Raw genomic sequence first — 19726 nt, 5'->3', positions numbered from 1 at the left:
CGACTCACTAGCGGTTACATGGAGAAGGGAACAGTCGGTAATAAATATGTGATCACAGAGAAGCAGAATGAGATCTGCTCCTTCTTCCTATAACGTCTGTCTCACACATAGTGATGCTGATAGAGGATGCAGGGCTGCGGCGTGTGTGTGTCATGAAGGGGAAGGATTTTCTCATTCTTCTTCTCCGCCTCAGAGGCTCAGTGTCCCGGTCCATCATCAGGACTTTATTTTCTCCACTAAGCTGAAGTGCTAAATAAATGAGTAGCTGTTGTCTGTTGACGGATGTTAGCTGGACGGCTGCTGCTACAGTAAACTAACCTGAGCACAGTGAGACACTGGGTTTATTGGGTTAGATTTACTTTAGCTTGGTATTGATTAGTCTTTTAAAGGGCCGTGTTTATTAAATTAGATTGTGCTACGTCTAACTATAAAGCAGTGAATCTCTGTAAGTGTATCTGTGTGTGTCCTTCACCTATCTCCAGAACCGTTTGTCCGATATACTTCACACTTGGCAGGTGTGTTGCCGGGGACCCGAGGACGTGCAGTGTCGAATATGGTGCAATTTGGACATGCGTCACGTTCAGAATTAAACCCTTAAAACGCCGACGGCGGGCCAGGCCGCTATTCTTTCTTTCGGAGGTTGTAGCGGGCTCAGTTGTCAAGGTGATGGGAATATACTGATAGGAGGTAAATCTGTCATGTCCATTTTCAAAGGGGTCCCTAAAAATGAATATAGTGCAGGGTAACAACTGAGATACAGGACTACTAAAATGTGAATATAGTGCAAAAAGTTATATAGTGCTGGATAATAAAATATAGGAGATATAGATATTAAGAAATGTCAAATATGGAATATAATGCGGAATAAGAACTGAGGTAGAGAAGTTTTTTTTAAATAGACTTAAGTGCAGAATAAAGCTGTACATTGTTTGTAGAATACAGTAAAACCAGTCTATAGAGGTGCAGAGTAGAGCTGTTTGTGGTGTGCAGAATTAAAAAGTCTATTAAAGTGCACTGTGTGCATTAACTGTCCTGCAGACCGTCCTCCTTTGTCCTCCTCCTCCCCAGAGAGGTGTTGTACAGTTTGATGGCTCGGGGGACAAAGGATTTCCTGAGTCTGTCTGTGGAGCACTTGGGGAGCAGCAGCATTAAATACTTGACAAATCTCCCTTTAAGGTACATTTTGAACAGATTAATTCGCGATTAACTATTTCAATCGATTGACAGCCCTAGTTCAAATACTCTGCTGGGAATAATCATTTGTGTTAACTTGTTTATTTCTGCAAAAAAGTTTGATTTCTTTCATTAAAGGGACTGTTTGTAACTTCTTACACTTACACACAAACTACACAGAAGCACCAAAACCGCAAAGTTCTATCTCGTGAAGCCCGTCTTGCAAAACGGTGTCAACTCTTCCTGCCTCAGCCCCCCGACCGCGGCCAGAAGACACAGGGGAAACCTGTGTCTGCTCCTCTGCTTGCTTGTCTTCACTCACACACCGCGCTCGTTCTCGCTCTTTCACTCCACTCTCACGTGCATGCTGCTCACTCCACACTGCAGAAGAGCTCTGAGAATATCTAGTGAATGTTCAGTGGATGTTTGTGCAGAAATAACTGCTGCAGCTCCTCCAGACCAACAGAGGTTTCCCGTGTCTTGTGAAGTGACGGGGCTCCGCAGAGAGAAACGTTATCATCTCCGACCAAAACTCCGGCGTCTCCCCCGTTCCCTCCGAAAAGCCAACACTAGGATCAGCATTGATTCATGGAGAGACCTTGGTCTGGTCAGCTAACATTACTGCCAAGCAGCTGAAATATAGAGTGATATTGTGCTTTTAGCTGACGTGTGTCGCCTCACTGTTTTGAGCGATGTTCGTTCATGTATATGTAGAGCGAGCACAAGCGCGAACAACAGGACGCTGACTTTCATTGACTTAACGGCAACAGGTGTCGCTGTTAACAAGACATTTCTGATTCTTACATAGAGTCCCTTTAATAGTTCTTACATCTACTCCTTCACCCTTATTGAAAAATCCAGAGAAATGGGTTAACTTGCAGGATCCAGAATCACTGCTGTGTGTGGACTGAACTTCTTTTAACCTGAAAGTAATGTCAAGGTGTTCCGACCTGAGTGGGCGACACTACATCACTGCAGTGAGGTGGAATGTTTTCCAGCTGGTGGTAAAAAGTTGTAACCGTATTCTCTCTATTGTCTCACTTTGATTGGACCATCAGGGGGTTTTAAAAGGCCATGAATGAAGAGGACACATTTCAGCGTCGCACAGCAGGTGCAGATTGGAGGTTTATTAAAAAGTACGAGTGCTCGTCGTGTATTCCGTGGAGTAAAGGTTTTCAGATTTGGCACAAACAATAGAACAAAGAGCCAAAAGGCGGCGGCGGCCCGACGGGCGGACACGGCTTTTTAATTAAACACAGTCACATCCCGTCATTCAGGTCCTCTCAACCTGTCGGCTCTCTTATCTCTCTGTCTCCTCTTCATGGAGTGAAATGTGTTCAGCCATTAAAAGTTTTCCATCATTGTGACAGCTCTCTGTCATCGGGGATCAGGTTTTAATATCATAGTGCAGAGCTGTGAGGTCCCTCAGAAACATCAACACACTTTAGAACAAATACAAGATGAGTTAAGAGCGTGACGCTCTGACAGCAGCTCCTGGAGGCTTTTAACACAAATATGTGTGAGCTTATGTCACTAATAAAATACATAAATACATAATACAAGAGGGCGATATAGAGATACAAGATCTGGAAGTGCAGAAACAGATTAAGCTGATTAGATCATTTAACATAAAGGTGCCAAAAAGTATCTGATATATTAATAAGAATCTCTGTTAGTGACATTAACCATTTATCCTGGTGCAGTAGAAGTTTATGAATGGTTTTAGGTTGAAACACATACATGTTCATGTTTGTTTTATTTTTGATTGTTAGTTTTATTTTGCTTTCGTTGTTTGCAAATGTTTGTGTGTCTTGTGTCTTGAGAGTTTTATCCTTGAATTACACTTCCTTAAAATGAAAACAAACTAGTATTAGAGATAAGAGCTTTACGGAAACAACGTAACACAACTACGGAAAACACGTCACAAACATCAATAAAAAACATGCGACAAATGTCACTAACGTAACTTACAAAACAATTTATACGTTTTCAGTTAGAACAGGCGTTCAAATGACACGCAAGAAATCAAGCTGTACTTATTGCACGCTAAATGCATTGTGCATTATCGTGACATTTATACCCATTGTCTTGCAAACAGGCTGAATATTTTGTCTCAGTTTTCTGTCTCACACAGTCCTCACATATTCTGCCACCATGTCCTTTCTGATCGTCATCTCTTTCCCTCTTATTCCCTTTGTCTTCCCTCCATCTCCACCTAACTACATTATGTCAAATCTCTCCAACCCCTCCAACTTGTTCTGTCTCTTTATAAGTCTGCTGGTGGAGGTTTGTGGCAGCAGGCCAGCTGGCATGGTTCACATGGTTCAGGACGACTGGAGGGACTGCTGCATGAATAAACGACGGAGACGGTGGAGGATTATTAAAATAGCATATATATATCAATTTATATATTTATAGAGAGAGAGAAGCATAAACCTAGAGAGGTCACACAACAGTACAATATACACAATGCCTAAACTGGACACAAAGTGTTTTTCAATTCATTTTGTCTGATGCTGATTAGGGATGCACCGATCCGACTTTTTCAGTCCCGATTCGATACCTGGGCTTTGGGTATCAACCGATAACGAGTACCGATCTGATACCACTGTTTAATTAATAAGCTGTATCTCTCTGAAAGGGAAGAGGAGAGGGAAGAGGAGAGAGAAGAGTAGATGGAAGAGGAGAGAGAAGAGGAGAGAGACGAGGAGAGAGACGAGGAGAGGAGAGGAGAGGAGAGGAGAGGGAAGAGGAGAGAGAAGAGGAGAGAGACGAGGAGAAGGAAGAGGAGAGAGACGAGGAGAGGAGAGGGGAGAGAGACGAGGAGAGGAGAGGGAAGAGGAGAGAGAAGAGGAGAGGAAAGAGGAGAGGGAAGAGGAGAGGGAAAAGGAGAGAGAAGAGGAGAGAGAAGAGAGGGACGAGGAGAGAGAAGAGGAGAGAAAAGAGGAGAGGGAAGAGGAGAGAGAAGAGGAGAGAGAAGAGGAGAGGGAAGAGGAGAGAGAAGAGGACAGAGAAGAGGAGAGAGAAGAGGAGAAGGAAGAGGATCAATGTGTTTTATGTTTCCCGTCTCCCCTCGTTGATGTTTGTCTCACTTCAGTATTACTACTGTTTCCAGTGAGACGGTGGATTGGGCGGATCCAAAGGTCTGGACCAAGGCCACAGATCTCTCTGAGCAGCAGCCGAGCCGCGCCACTCGCCGTCCATGTGTGTTTAGTACAGAACTGGTCCGACGGCGTCTACGCCGCTGCGTCTAGTGTTATTTTCAAACTCTTTCCTCCTGTGTGTTAAGATGTAAAAGGTTATGTCGGCTTCTCCAACAAGCAGAAAACAGGCAGTAATCTGAGCTGTCAGGAATAAAAGCAACTGCTCCTTTGTTCCAACTGTGTGAAATGAAAACCAGCAGTTTTCGTTGTCTACGGCGACCGTGTGGCGACAGCAGCGTGTCACCTCTGTTTTGACGGATACATAATCTGTAATCACGCCTGTAAGTCTTAAGAAAAACGGTGTTGAAGCATAAATATCCTTCAGTTTGAAGTTACAAAAGCGAGGATTGATGTGTCCTGGGTGACGGCTGTATTGATTAAAACTGAAACGCGTCCGGTAGATATCCTGTTGTGTTTTAGAAGCAAAACATTGATTATCTTTTTGTGCAAAACTCTCTCCTAAAAATGTTCTATTGTTATGTAAACTACTAATTTGCAACAGCGACAAGTTCAGTCACATGAAAGGTTTTTGATGTTTATTTATTGCAACAATATGCATTTTAGTTTGGTGGTGTTGATGAAGACATTATATGATCATAGAGAGAGAAAGAAGTGGTGGACATGCGTGATTTGAGAGTGTTTGGAACATGTAACTATAAAATGAGGCCTGCTGCACGCTCCTTAAATATGATGCAGCCAGATTACACGTTTTATTCACATAACAAAGACGTGTTTGTAATGAATATCTGCAAAGTACAAAAAAGGTCACATCAGCAAAATAGGCAGTGACAATGTATTTCAAGGTCAGGTTATCATTTTAACACTTAAAGCTACTACGAGGAACTTTCATTTTGTGTTGATTTTGGCGCCCCCTGTGGACGAAAGCGGTAGTGTTTTCCACGCACCAAACTCCCTTTAGAAAACATCATTTTACTGCAGCAGGGTTTGACAGTCTGTCCCCGCGCAGTCCTGGTTCTGATTCTCCCGTGCCTCCCGTCCCTCCAGTGGGCCAAGCAATACGGCCTGGGTCTCCAGCAGCGTGGCATCGGTGTCGGCTCCCAGCGGGGACCGGCGAGTTCTCCAACTGCAGGTCCAACCCGTTCGCAGGAAAAAGGCGTATGAATGCCGTGATAATGCGCAAGGCGTTAAGCGTGCAATAAGAACGCCTTTTCTTGATTTACGCGTGTCTTTTGGTAAGCCATGTATCCTGTACTGACTGCAATGTAAAAGCATCCGGTAAGAGTTAATGACGTAGTATAAAAAGAGAGAAAGACCACTTATGGTGGATGGGTCCAACAAACACCAGACTTTTAACCAGGAGACCCGTGTTCGAGACGTTAGTGACATTTGTCATGTGACGATTGTCACAGGTTTACCTACTTGACTTCCTTATTTTAAGCCCAACCATGATGATTTCCCTTACCCTAAGTAAGGGGGTTTCTTGCCTAAACCTAACTGCAGAAGTTTGCGTAGCGTATAAATGACACTCAAAAATGCAAAAATGTGTACTCAAGACATGCAGAATGTCCTTGTAATGTCGTGGTATTTATGCGCCTTCCCGTGAGACCGGGTTGGCAGGTCAAAGGCGGCAGCGAAGCCGGATCTGGGTCTGTCTGCGGCGGGCTGGTCGCTGCCGAGGCCCCGCTGGAGTCTGAGCTGAAGGAGTTTCTGGTGAACCTGCATGATTTTTGTCGGATTTCGCTGGATTCCGACACGGTGGCAACGATGACAAGCATTAAGAATAACTACATAGAAATAGCCAATCTTCTCTCTGACGGTCTTGTTTACTTCTGAAGGTCGTACAGAGGCATCAGGGTTGCAGTGAGACTGTTTCATAACCAGTTAAAAGTTCCTCACAGTAACTTTAACTCCAGTATCTTTCCCCTAAACGAAGTGTTTCCGTAGCCTAAACCTGACTATGTTGATATGAGTGTGTCTGCCAGGTCGGTGGTGTCGCTCTGCAGGTTTTACTCTCTCCATCACACCAGGTCAGTGACTCACAATGCACCCCCGCTCTCTGTGGTATTCAAACCACTTTAATTGGTTGAGATGAACCCACATCGACCGTCCACCTGCCCGTTTCACTCTCATTACCCATTCTTCTACGAGCATTAAAATACCATCTCGTTAAAATGACGGCAGCGATGCCAGAAAAGCAGAATGAAGATTAACGTCTCATTCTCAATATAATATTTCATCCACCGCACACAAAGGCCTTCCCCTTTTTACTTGATGAACTCCCTTTACAACAGCTACATCTTCCATCTGCTGTCTCTAATCTGATTGGTGCTCACTGTCGATGTGCAAGTATGCAGTAAAGACCCGCCGTTGTTACTGTGATTGAATCTTATGCAGCCGACAGCAACGTTTACCTCAACTAACTTTTCTCTCCTCTTTACATCACCTAACATCGGTGTGTTTTCTCAACTCCACAACTCATGGGAGTCCATACAGGCTGAAAACAAAGTGAAGACGTTGTTGTTTAAAGGAATACTTCACACCCCAAATGACCATCTGTATATCAGTTACTCACCCCGGGTTACCTTGAAAACTGAGTTTTTCTCTCATGCCTCCACGGTGAACAGAGAATCAAATAACAGAGAACAGTTTGGATAAATTACAGTAAACGGAGGCCACATTTAGTAACAGCAAAACTATATAAATTTACATCATATCCATTTACAAACTCTCACACAACTGGTCTCATTTATCCAGTCATATGCTCACTACTAAAAAATATTTGACAAAAAAATACTTGACATAAAAATATTTGACAAAAAAAAATACGAAAATAATTCTAGACAAGAAACCCCACGAAAAAATACTTGACCAAAAAAAAGTACGAAAATAATACTTGACTAAAAAATAACTTGAAAAAAAAAATTATTGAAAAAATACTTGACAAAAAAAATATGAAAAAAATATTTGACAAAAAAATAAGAAAACATTATTTGACAAATAAATAAAAATACTTGACAAAAAAATATGAAAAAAATATTTGACAAAAAAATAAAAATACTTGACAAAAAAAATACGAAAAAAAATACTTGACTAAAAAATAACTTGAAAAAAAAATGAATGAAAAAATACTTGACAAAAAAAATATGAAAAAAATATTTGACAAAAAAATAAGTAAAAAATATTTGACAAAAAAAAGTGTGAAAAGAATATTTGACTAAAAAAATACAAAAAAAATACTTGACAAAAATATGAAAAAAATATTTGACAAAAAAAGTGTGAAAAAAATATTTGACAAAAAAGTGTGAAAAAAATACTTGACTAAAAAATAACTTGACCAAAAAAAAAAGTATGAAAAAAAAACTTGACTAAAAAAAAATGAAACAAATACTTGACAAAAAAATATGAAAAAAATATTTGACAAAAAAATAAAAATACTTAACAAAAAAATACTTGACTAAAAAATAACTTGAAAAAAAAAATTAATGAAAAAATACTTGACAAAAAAAATATGAAAAAAATATTTGACAAAAAAATAAGAAAAAACTATTTGACGAAAAAATAAAAATACTTGACAAAAAAATATGAAAAAAATATTTGACTAAAAAAATACATAACAAAAAAAATTATGAAAAAAATACTAGAAAAAAAATACGAAAAAAAAAATCTTGACAGAAACCCCACGAAAAGAAAACTTGCCAAAAAAAGTACAAAAAAAATACTTGACAAAAAAAAGTATGAAAAAAATACTTGACTAAAAAATAACTTGACCAAAAAAAAAGTACAAAAAATAACTGACAGAAAAAAAACTAAAAAATAAAAACTGACTAAAAAAACTAAAAAAATTACATGACAAAAAAAATTATGAAAAAAATACGAAAAAAAATTCTTGACAAGAAACCCACGAAAAAAACAACTTGACAAAAAAATACTTGACAAAAAAAAAGTACGAAAATTATACTTGACTAAAAAATAACTTGAAAAAAAAAATTAATGAAAAAATACTTGACAAAAAAAATAAAAATATTTGACAAAAAAAAATACGAAAAATTCTTGACAAGAAACCCCACGAAAAAAAAACTTGACAAAAAAAAAAAAAAGTACGAAAAAAATACTCTATTGGATTTTACTGGAACATGTTTCACTGGTTGTTGTTCGACTATAAAAAGCCCTGATATTGATGTTATTCGCTCTACAACAACAAAACAAAAGTCAACTACTTTTTGTTCCCGTTAGTGGCGTATTAGCAGCGAGCCACCCACACTGTGTGTATATAGGTCAGAATGGGTTTAATTTTAAACACACAATTAATTCCCGGGTGGGATAACACTCAAATTCATTACAAATCACCACTTATGTAACCTCTAAAGTGCCTTAGTGTTCATTTTCAGCATCAATTTCTCCCCGTGCACATATTTAGCGGCGTAATTAAAGCACTCCGATTTATTTAGATTCGCTTTCACTTTGCCCTCCTGCGTCTGTCGCTCTGAGATAAAAGACACCAGCGTCATGTTGGCGTGCAGCAGGCAAGTCAGCCTGCAGAGACGACACCCGTTAATGTTGGAGTAAGTTAATCTATGGTAATAATGGATCAAACCGCGGCTCGGGGGGTTCGTTTGGAGAAGTTGGAGGGGTGGTGGAGGAGGAGGTTGGGGTTGAATCGGGGGAGGTGTGTTTTATTTGATTTCTTCCCACCTCTCTGTGGTGTTGACTCGTTCTTGGAGAGTGAGCAGCCTTGAAGGAGCTCCGGTCGCCGCGTGTGACGGCACTTACGAGGAGTTTGACCCTCAAAGTGTTTCGAAAGCCGAAGCACTTTTCCTTCAAATTATGAAAATGGATTCTGCTCGCTCTTCTGCCAGAACACCCGGCTGATTTATTCTCAATTCATTCACCGAGTCAGGACATTATAAATGTTGCAGAGCAGAAACAGACATATATATTTATATATTGTGTTCAGATGGATGGTGCTCATCTCCTCAGCCGTATTTTACCAACAGACATTAAGGTCTGCTCTTCGTAGAGGAGAAAGGATTTATAGGTTTGTTTTGAAAATTAAGAGCTTCTTCTCTTTTCACCGAGGAGGTGCAGAGGATTAGAAGTAGTCGGTTAGATTCAAGATCGCATCAAGATTCACATGATTTCAACTAAAAGAGCACATAAAGTCCAGCTGGTCTCTGCAGGATGCTACGCTAAACGTTTCATCAAAATGTTGTCACTTAAAACAGCATACAGTTCCTTTTTTTTGGCCACTAGGGGGCAGAAAAACTCATTATTACCTTATAATGTGACGGCCAGTAATAATACGACTCTTTTGGTTCAGAGAAAAAAGTCACAATTACAAACTATTACTTCAGCACCAAGGACAAGGATTTATCAATACACAGCACAGCTAGGCTACAGAGTCATGGTCGGGGCCATAGATTCGAACTTACTGATATTTCAGAGTCATGGTCGGGGCCATAGATTCGAACTTACTGATATTTCAGAGTCATGGTCGGGGCCATAGATTCGAACTTACTGATACTTCAGAGTCGTGGTCGGGGCCATAGATTCTAACTTACTGATATTTCAGAATCATGGTCGGGGCCATAGATTCTTACTTACTGATATTTCAGAGTCGTGGTCGGGGCCATAGATTCTTACTTACTGATATTTCAGAGTCGTGGTCGGGGCCATAGATTCGAACTTACTGATATTTCAGAGTCGTGGTCGGGGCCATAGATTCTAACTTATTGATATTTCAGAGTCATGGTCGGGGCCATAGATTCTAACTTACTGATATTTCAGAGCCATGGTCGGGGCCATAGATTCTAACTTACTGATATTTCAGAGTCGTGGTCGGAGCCATAGATTCTAACTTACTGATATTTCAGAGCCGTGGTCGGGGCCATAGATTCTAACTTACTGATATTTCAGAGTCATGGTCGGGGCCATAGATTCTAACTTACTGATATTTCAGAGTCATGGTCGGGGCCATAGATTCTAACTTACTGATATTTCAGAGCCATGGTCGGGACCATAGATTCTAACGTACTGATATTTCAGAGTCATGGTCGGGGCCATAGATTCTAACTTACTGATATTTCAGAGCCATGATGAAACATACTGTGTTTTAAATTATGAGCAGACTTTGAGGCACCGCAGGCTTCATCAGATTAGTTTGTTAGAGAAGGGAGGAAAACTCTTTGAAAAACCTGATTTACAATACATTTTAGGATCTCCTTATGTGCTTTGTCACAAGCTTGACCAGACCAACATATTGTTTAATAAATTAATTTGAAAGCAGCTCACGTGTCCTGATCCTAAACTACGCCGTAGAATGGATGCTGTTCTGTTAATTTGTGGCGCCTCTGCTCAGTGAAAACCTGATTTGCATTTCATTGCCTATTATTCACACGTGTTGAATCTTCGGTGTTGAATCTAAAATGCTTGCACGCATTAATCATAATTATCTGTTCAGCCTGGCTCACTAGTTTCACAAAGATAACAACAACACCAGTCCAGCAGGCGTCAGAATGTTTCTCTAGAGAACATCAGCCTCACCAGCGTTGCCATTTTTCGCTGCCAGCTGATCAAGAACAGTCCAGGATGACGTCAATACACAGCGAAGTGTTAATAAGAGTTCACACTCTATTTAAACAGTGTTTCAGCGGATCAGCAGGTGAGAGGGCTGGTACAGGTTCATCTTCTGCTGGCTGCACATGTTACATGCTGTGCAACACATGATGTTTGTCCTCAAGGAAGACCTCTCTAACTTGTCATGCTTGATAATGTGAGTTACTCATTTTCACTATATAAAAGGATGACTGTGCACTTTCTCCTCATCACTGCTCCGCTTCAAATAATTATGATTATACCAGTAAAACTAAGACATCCTAAAGACTTTATATTTCAATCAAAGCTAATGTCACGTCATTAAATTAATTGATAACTTGTAATCCCTCACATTTGAAGGATGAATGGCGGGTTTGTCACAGAGACGTCCTGCAGTTTGTCCCTCCATGACTGTGGGCGGATTATGAGACACTGTGTCCCCGTGCACAGACACCTCTCCTAAACAGGAGCAAGACACACAGACTTTATAATGGTTTAGCCTCTTTTTGTGGTTGTCTTGTGTCTCTTTTGAGTCTTTTTGAGTCTTTTTGTAGTTGCTTTGTGTCGCTTTGTAGTTGATATATGTATCTTTGTAGTCATTACTGTCTCTTTGTAGATGTTATGTGTCTCTTTGTAGTTTCTATGTGTCTCTTTGTAGATGTTTTGAGTCTCTTAGTAGTTGCTATATGTCTCTTTATAGTTATGTCTCTTTGTAGTTGTTATGTCTCTTTGTAGTTGCTATATGTCTCTTGTAGTCTTTTTGAGTCTCTTTGCTGTTGCTATGTGTCTCTTTGTAGTCAATTTGAACCTCTTGATAGTTGCTTTTTGTCTCTTTTGTAGTCATTTTGAATCACTTTGTAGTCGTTCTGAATCTCTTTGTAGTCGCTTTGAGTCTCTTTGTAGTTATGCGTCTCTTTGTAGTTGTTATGTGTCTCTTTAGTTGTTATGTGTCTCTTTGTAGTTATGTGTCTCTTTGTAGTTGTTCTGTGTCTCTTTGTAGTTGTTCTGTGTCTCTTTGGAATTTGTTTTGGTCTCTTTGTAGTTGTTTTGAGTCTCTTTTTGTAGTTGTTTTATGTCTCTTTGTAGTCGTTTTGAGTCTCTTTGTAGTTGTTTTATGTCTCTTTGTAGTTGTTCTGTGTCTCTTTGTAGTTGTTCTGTGTCTCTTTGGAATTTGTTTTGGTCTCTTTGTAGTTGTTTTGAGTCTCTTTGTAGTTGTTTTATGTCTCTGTAGTCGTTTTGAGTCTCTTTGTAGTTGTTGTGAGTCTCTTTGTAGTTGTTTTATGTCTCTTTGTAGTCGTTTTGAGTCTCTTTGTAGTTGTTCTGTGTCTCTTTGGAATTTGTTTTGGTCTCTTTGTAGTTGTTTTGAGTCTCTTTGTAGTCGTTTTGAGTCTCTTTGTAGTTGTTTTATGTCTCTTTGTAGTCGTTTTGAGTCTCTTTGTAGTTGTTTTATGTCTCTTTGTAGTCGTTTTGGTCTCTTTGTAGTTGTTTTGAGTCTCTTTGTAGTCGTTTTGAGTCTCTTTGTAGTTGTTTTATGTCTCTTTGTAGTCGTTTTGAGTCTCTTTGTAGTTGTTGTGAGTCACTTTGTAGTCGTTTTGAATCTCTTTGTAGTTGTTAGTTGTCTCTTTGTAGTTGTTGTGAGTCTCTTTGTAGTCGTTCTAAATCTCTTTGTAGTTGTGAGTCTCTTTGTAGTTATGTGTCTCTTTGTAGTTGTTGTGAGCCTCTTTGTAGTTGTTATGTTGTTATGAGGGTATAGCTGAAGGCCAGGGGGGGTCTCTGGACCTGGACCTGGACCTGGACCTGGACCTGGACCTGGACCTGGACCTGGACCTGGACCTGGACCTGGACCTGGACCTGGACCTGGACCTGGACCTGTGCCCGATAGGCCCGTTCAGTAACCACACAGAGCCATAATATCATAATGGACCATAAGACAAAACCAAATCACCTCTCAGAGAGAGACACAACTGAGACACAAACCGACGTCTTGTATCTGTGAAGACTTTTTCTAAATGTGTTTCAGTGTCCATCAGTTTTTATTATATTGAACCGTCTGGGGGGGTCGAGGTCTGTATCGTGTCATAAAAGCTTGTTATGGGGTTTTTATTGGACCCGTGGACGTCCAGCGGCCGCGGAGACTTCAGCTAACGAGAGTCCTAATGATGACAGAAAGACGTGGAACAGGCAAATTGAATGAAAGGAGAAAAAAAGAGGGACAGCTCCGTTGATTGATCTCTCATTATGTCTCATCAGATCTGCTGTGTGTGTGAGTGTGTGGACACTCTCATTAATCAACCAGCGTGTGTGTTTGTGTGTTTGCCGCCTGCCGACCTCTGTCGTTACAGCTGATCAACCAGATGTCAATCACTCACCAGAGGGTGTATTTATACATTCATATCGTATATGAGGAAGAGGGGGACCACGTCTCATAGAAAGCACGTTTTTATATTCTAATTTGGAAAATGAAGAATGAGATGGAGAAATGTAATGTTTTCTACCAACATAATGAAGAAATGTTATTAATATATTTATCATTTTAGTAAGTAGCTATTGGTATAATGAGTATTTTAAAGTAGCATAAAGCCTTTAGTGTCTCCAGAGAGAGCTGCTGTGTAACGTCTGATAAATGTCCTCATAGTCAAGTCAGTTTTAAAGCTAGAGTGAAAATACTGGTATTATATGAAACTATAAAACCTGATGAATCCATCGGTACCAACCATGTCATACTAGCTTGTCGTGAAAGAGGTTAAATAACGCTCCAAACTTACGCTACATTTTGGCGAGGAAAAACTTGTCATGTCCATTTTCAAAGGGGTCCCTTGACCTCTGACCTCCAGATGTGTGAATGTAAATGGGTTCTATGGGTACCCACGAGTCTCCCCTTTACAGACATGCCCACTTTATGATAATCACATGCAGTTTGGGGGCAAGTCATAGTCAAGTCAGCACACTGACACACTGACAGCTGTTGTTGCCTGTTGGGCTGCAGTTTGCCATGTTATGATTGGAGCATATTGTTTTATGCTAAATGCAGTACCTGTGAGGGTTTCTGGATCAATATCTGTCATGGTTTTGTGTTAATTGTTTCACAATAATAAATATAAACATACATCTGCATAAAGCAGCATATTTGTCCACTCCCATGTTGATAAGAGTATTAAATACTTGACTAATCTCCCTTTAATGTACATTTTGAACAGATAATAAATGTGCGATTAATTTCATCACAATTAAATATATGAGTTGATTGACATGTGCATCTTTTTTTTACATTTTTTTTTAATAAATTTTCATCACAAACAAAAAGGTAACATCTATTTAAATAAAATAAAAAAATAATGAAAATAATGAAAAATAAAAATAATAATAATAAAAAGACAACCACCACAAGACATCTGCATCTTTATTCTTTTTTTGTGATAAATTCACATATGAATGTATGTTGCTTTGGACTAGTTTTTAATACACATGTAAAATATAATATTTCACATTTGAAAAACATGAAATACACATGTACAGTTGTTGTGATGGTTTGATTCATAATTGTGTTGCACATCTCAACATTTAGTTTTAACAAGGACCACGCAGAACGTCTAAATATTTACTTTTATGAATCATGTCTGAGGGACAGACAACATACTTGACTTCAGTGAAATCATATATTGGTAATAAAGCACATGAGAAGGACCTCTCCCTTATTAAAAGTCTGAAGGAACTGAAACGGCTCGATGAAACCGTCAGACATGAATTAATATTCGCTCTGGCCTCGACTCTCTAATTAAATAGAACTTTAAATCATTCAGAGGGTAAAACTTTGGCAGAAATAAGTATCGGCTCTGAAGAGAGTTGACATTTAGCAGAGCGATATTAAAGGCTTCACGGATAGCTGGCAGGGATTTAATGACGACCAGATGATTGTAGTTCTGAACGTGTCCTTGAGCTGTTTCAGCTCGACGTGGATCGCTCTGGACGAGGAGCCGAGGGAGAGAAGAAAGGTTCGGTCCTGGCTGACACTTCGCAGGTTGAGACGCAACAGCTGGAGCTAAGAAGGGCCCGCCGGCGTCACGACGCGTCCTCGCTGACGCTGATGCATCTTGAAAAGGAGTTTTCCATCACTCACAACTGGAATACATTCACTCAAGTACTATACTGAAGTATAATTCTGAAGTACTTGTGAGTATTTCTATTTAGGTGACAAGGTGTGATGTCAGGGTCGTCCCTGCTGTTCTCCCTGGAGCACAACTGCACTGATGTCGTAGTAAATTACAACTTCTGTCTGAAATGTTTTAGACAAGTTGAAGAGCCAGATGTTTTCCTGTTTCTCACATCAGGATCATACACCTGAGAACTGGCCCTTTAACGGCCCCGCAGAGAGCTGCTTGAGCGTAATAAGGTCCATGACATCAGAGGTGAAGGGTCGGAAAGGACACTTCTTTTAACGATGTGTTTTTGACGCCCCCTCTTGAGACGGCGTTACCACGGAAACTGTGAAACCTCCTCTGACCTGAGGTCAGGTCTGGAGGTCAGGGCAGTGACAGGCAGCTGTCCATGATGCAGAAATCTATTGAGGTCAAACATCATCAAGGATGTTCTCCTCGCCACTTAAATGTTACTCAGAGGAGAGAGGAGGCGCTGAGAGGAGCTTGGAAACAGCTGCATTATTGTAATATCAATATCACTGCAATACAATCAACAAATCAATCAGAAGGCCACATTTACGCTTCACAAACGTAACTCGACAACGGTCTGGAACACGAGTCTCCTGGTTAAAAATCCAGCGTTTCTTGGACCCATCCGCCTCCTCACCTGCCCACCATCAGCAGTCTGTTTCACTTTTTATTCTACGTCACTAACTCTTACATGGCGTATAAATGACATGCTGAAATCAAGAAAAGGCGTCCTTATCGCACGCTAAACGCCTCGCGCATTATCGTGGCGCTTATGCGCCTTTTTCGTGGGAACGACATGCAACACATGAGATCATACGGAAGGTGCTCCGAGCTGTTTTCTAGAAGATAAAGCAAAAACTCAGAAGGTCCCCACAGTTATAGAAGATGAAGATCATTTAACACTTACTAACTGTTTTCAAGGTATTCATAAACATGGATGCTTACAGAAGCTCTCTGACTTGATGGGCAACAGAAATAAAGTCCTCACAACACACATGGACATTTATTTATTTAAAAAGGATCCTCATTAGCTGATGGTACCAGCTAGTCTTCCTAGGGTCCGAAATCAAGTACATTACATTTATCACATACATACTATATACAATATCATATCTATCAAAAACCATACATGACCAACACTGGACTATCGATCAGCTGCACAAGTAATGTATTCTTAGATGGTGTCTGAATGAGGATTTGTTAAAGGATTGATGGATGTAAAGAAGGCAGCTATTCCAGTGATTGATGGCACCATAAATGTCTGTCTTTTTTATGGCAATAGATTTTGGGTGAGGTAACATGATTTGGCCGTCACCTGCTGTTCTAGTGAAGAATGTGACTGTGCTAAAGGCGAGTCTTTTCTCTACTGGTAACCATGATAGTTTACGATGCATGCTGTTGGGCAGTGTAAGACTAGTCTAGGCAGCTCTGTTTTGGGCAATCTCTAGTTTCCACAGTACACGTTTTGATGCAGAAGACCGTACAGGTGAGCAATAGTCCACGTGGCTTCAATTTAAAGATTTAACTACTCGTCCCAGAATGTGTGCTGGAACGTACGGAAGGTGTTTTCTTGCCATGGAAATGCCATTTCCCATTTTCCATGGACATGACTGGCAGATGGTGCGACTCATGACGTGGTGTGTTTATGTGTGTTTTACTCTCACGGTGTCATGTTGAGGTTGTTGAGTTCACTACAAGCTTCAAATACCATAAATATGGCAGGAAACGGCGATCAGGTTTCAGTTCAGGAACCAGCGGGGGAGGGGGTGAAATTATTATAATTTATTCTGTTTGTCCACACTAACAATCTTCCCATTTCACGTTGATTTGAGACACCGACGGGGTCAAATAGATTCAGATAATTACTTATGACTGAGGTCTAAATTCTGTATTTAATGTAGTTCTTTCCAGGCTGACAGGAGAGATCTGAAGCTCAAAGCTGAGGTCACCAGGTTGGTTTTGTAATGTGCGACTCACTCTGTAGCCCTGATTATAGTGAAGAGCACTCAACACACTAACACACACACAGCGGAGCAGTGACTGAATATAAAGAAACACAAAAGATCCGAGACTGGCTGCGAGTGTGGAGAGCGACTCGGGATTATCTCGATTGATTCACTCCAAAAGGCTGAACCACCTCACTGCTTTTATACCTTTTATTTCCTTTTTACATCCGTCTTTTTATTCACTTTTATACAAAAAGAGGCTTTGATAATAATTTGTTGAACCAGAAAAACCCTTGATTGATTGAATGAGTACATGAGATTCCTTACAAACAACGGTTTGGTTTCAGAAGTTCTGTCAATAGATATTAACCTCCAACAGTTTTATTGAAAAGTGTTATTTGCTCACAAAATACTGAGAAATGTGGCCTTCATTTCTGTGTATTTAATACTCTTTCCCCATTGAAAACAACAGGAAGTTCATGGCCGGTTGAGTTGATACCTTAACAACACGCGTCAGCAATGACACGCAGCTCAAGGACGATATTAAGATCCTTTTAAAAGGTCTTAGCAACTGATTGCCGCAATTTCCATTGAAATCATGCTCATTGTCGGAGTCATAACTACACATATTTTTAGATTCAGTGTGACTTACACTTCCTGAGGATATCATCACCTCGGATGTCCATCACAAGTAAACGTCCATAAATCTGCTTAGAAACAGGATGTTGCTTAATACTGCAGAACTTGCCTGAGAATCATGTTTTTAGGTTTTCTTCAGTGTGAAATGAATCCAGGGATATTTGTCTGTACATCCATTGTTACACTGCAAACAGGAGCTGTTGAAAGATAATTCGGCACACTTTTAATGTTGCCAATTCACCAAATTGTCAGCAAAAAACTGGAGCTCTATTTGTAGTTCACAGCTAACTGACTCCATGTAAGGCTGCGTATTTCCACCAGACAGTCAAAGGGTGAGAGCAGCCTGCATGTGGTCTGAGAATTAAAAAGAAAAAGAGAGCAACACCTCTGCTCACAAAGCTCAACGTAGCTGTGAATCCTGCTGTTCATCAGTTTTATCAATTATCTTTTTACCTTGAACCGGCTGGTCAGCAGTCTCTCTGCCGCTCCCTCTTCATCACTTACATGAACCGGATTCATTAAACCAACAGAAGAAAGAAGCTCAAATGAATAGAGCTGTAAAATCACTGTGGCGGGAGAGGATCCAGCTAATGACCCGAGACTAAGAGACCTCTGATTGGGTTAGAAAGTGTCTTGCTTTTTATTTGTCCTGAGGGAAATGAGTTCTTCTCCATTCAGAGGGACAGAGGTCGGAAACAGGAGACGCTCCAAAACGCCAAAAGAAAAGAGTGAGCTACCTGGAGACATAAAATAAATCATGTTCTGCTTCTTTAGTCTGGAAAATAGTGTTTCCACCAGTTTTATAGAACGATCACATGTTTTCTAAAGGCAGAAACCCAGCTGTCTCTTCATCACTGCAGCTCCGCTGTTCTTTACATTATTCAAGCAGCACTTAAACATCTTCATCCGTACAAACGTCCAACGTCTCCGAGCAGCGCTGAATATTTCAGTCCTCAGCTGGTTGTCAGCTGGTCCTTGCTGCTGTTTGGGTTTCAGTGTTTAACCACCTGCCAGCGTCATCTCTTATACATGAAGGGAAAAGGAAACACGGCTGCCTTTGTTGACATGTTAAAGCAGCCTTCACATACAGTAAACCAAAAACACACAACAGCTCTTACAATCAAAGACTCCCTGACGTCATACGAAGCAGAAATGTCCGGATTATCTCAAATGTTTGGTTTTGTTTTTATGTTTCTTTGACGTCCATGTTTTCCTCTGAAATATTAACATAAAACCAGTAAAAGTTCTTCTGTTATGATTGGAACCTTCTGTCCATCCAACACAGTCTCACAGCAGTTCGGGAAATAGTCACAATATTTATGATTCGTTTACATAGACACAAATTTCCCTTTTTTTTTTTTTCATGACGCTCAGCACGACTACGTAGTTTTGGGGCGTTTTCCTACGAATGTCCAGCAACACGTGACGCACGTGTCAATTTCCATTCCAGTCTTTTCAAAATAAAACTACTTAGTTAGGTTTATGAATAGATTGACTTGGTTAGGCTTATGCAACAAACTACTTAGTTAGGATTAGGAAAAGATCGTAGTTTGGGTTAAAAGAACTCCAACGTGAGATTGTTTATGGGTAACTGTTTTAAATCAGCCTGTTTGCATGAATGACACAATATGGTGCAAGGCATTTAGCGTGCATTAAGAACGCCTTTCTGGCTTTTGGCGTGTCATGTGTACGCCCAACACAGTCTCACGGCAGTTTGTGAAATAGTCACGAAATGTAATCTGTTAGATTCGTGTACATAGACACGAATTTCCCTTTTTTTTTTGTGACGCTCAGCACGACTTTCAACAACTTATTTTTCTGCGTTTTCCTACGAATGTCCAGCAACACGTGACGCACGTGTCAATTTCCATTCCAGTCTTTTCAAAATAAAACTACTTAGTTAGGCTTAGGAAAAGATCACAGTTTGGGTTCAAATAACTTTGGAAGTGCTGTAACTTAAGTCTGGAAGTTACGTGACAAATAAATCAACGTTGAATTCTGGCCTCACACGGGGCACCAATAGCAGTCTCCTGGTAAAAGTCTGGTA

The 19726-nt window shown here is 40.2% G+C and overlaps 1 long non-coding RNA gene across 2 annotated transcripts in view; it reads left to right on the top strand.

Moving 5' to 3' along the window:
• The window catches only part of LOC141756689 (uncharacterized), an 82149-nt gene that overhangs the window by 8815 nt on the left and 53608 nt on the right, over nucleotides 1–19726 (top strand). The window contains exon 3 of one of the 2 annotated variants that reach the window (XR_012591512.1): nucleotides 3308–3902. The exons of the other annotated variant lie outside the window; for it this stretch is intronic. This is a non-coding gene — a long non-coding RNA (uncharacterized LOC141756689). Of the gene's footprint in view, nucleotides 1–3307; nucleotides 3903–19726 lie in introns of those variants that run through there. 2 annotated transcript variants of the gene reach the window in all.

The sequence above is a fragment of the Sebastes fasciatus genome, chromosome 18, assembly GCF_043250625.1.
Source record: "Sebastes fasciatus isolate fSebFas1 chromosome 18, fSebFas1.pri, whole genome shotgun sequence".
NCBI lineage: Eukaryota > Metazoa > Chordata > Actinopteri > Perciformes > Sebastidae > Sebastes > Sebastes fasciatus.
The sequence above is the reverse complement of the archived record's forward strand: the minus strand, read 5'-3'. Positions and strand labels throughout refer to the sequence as shown.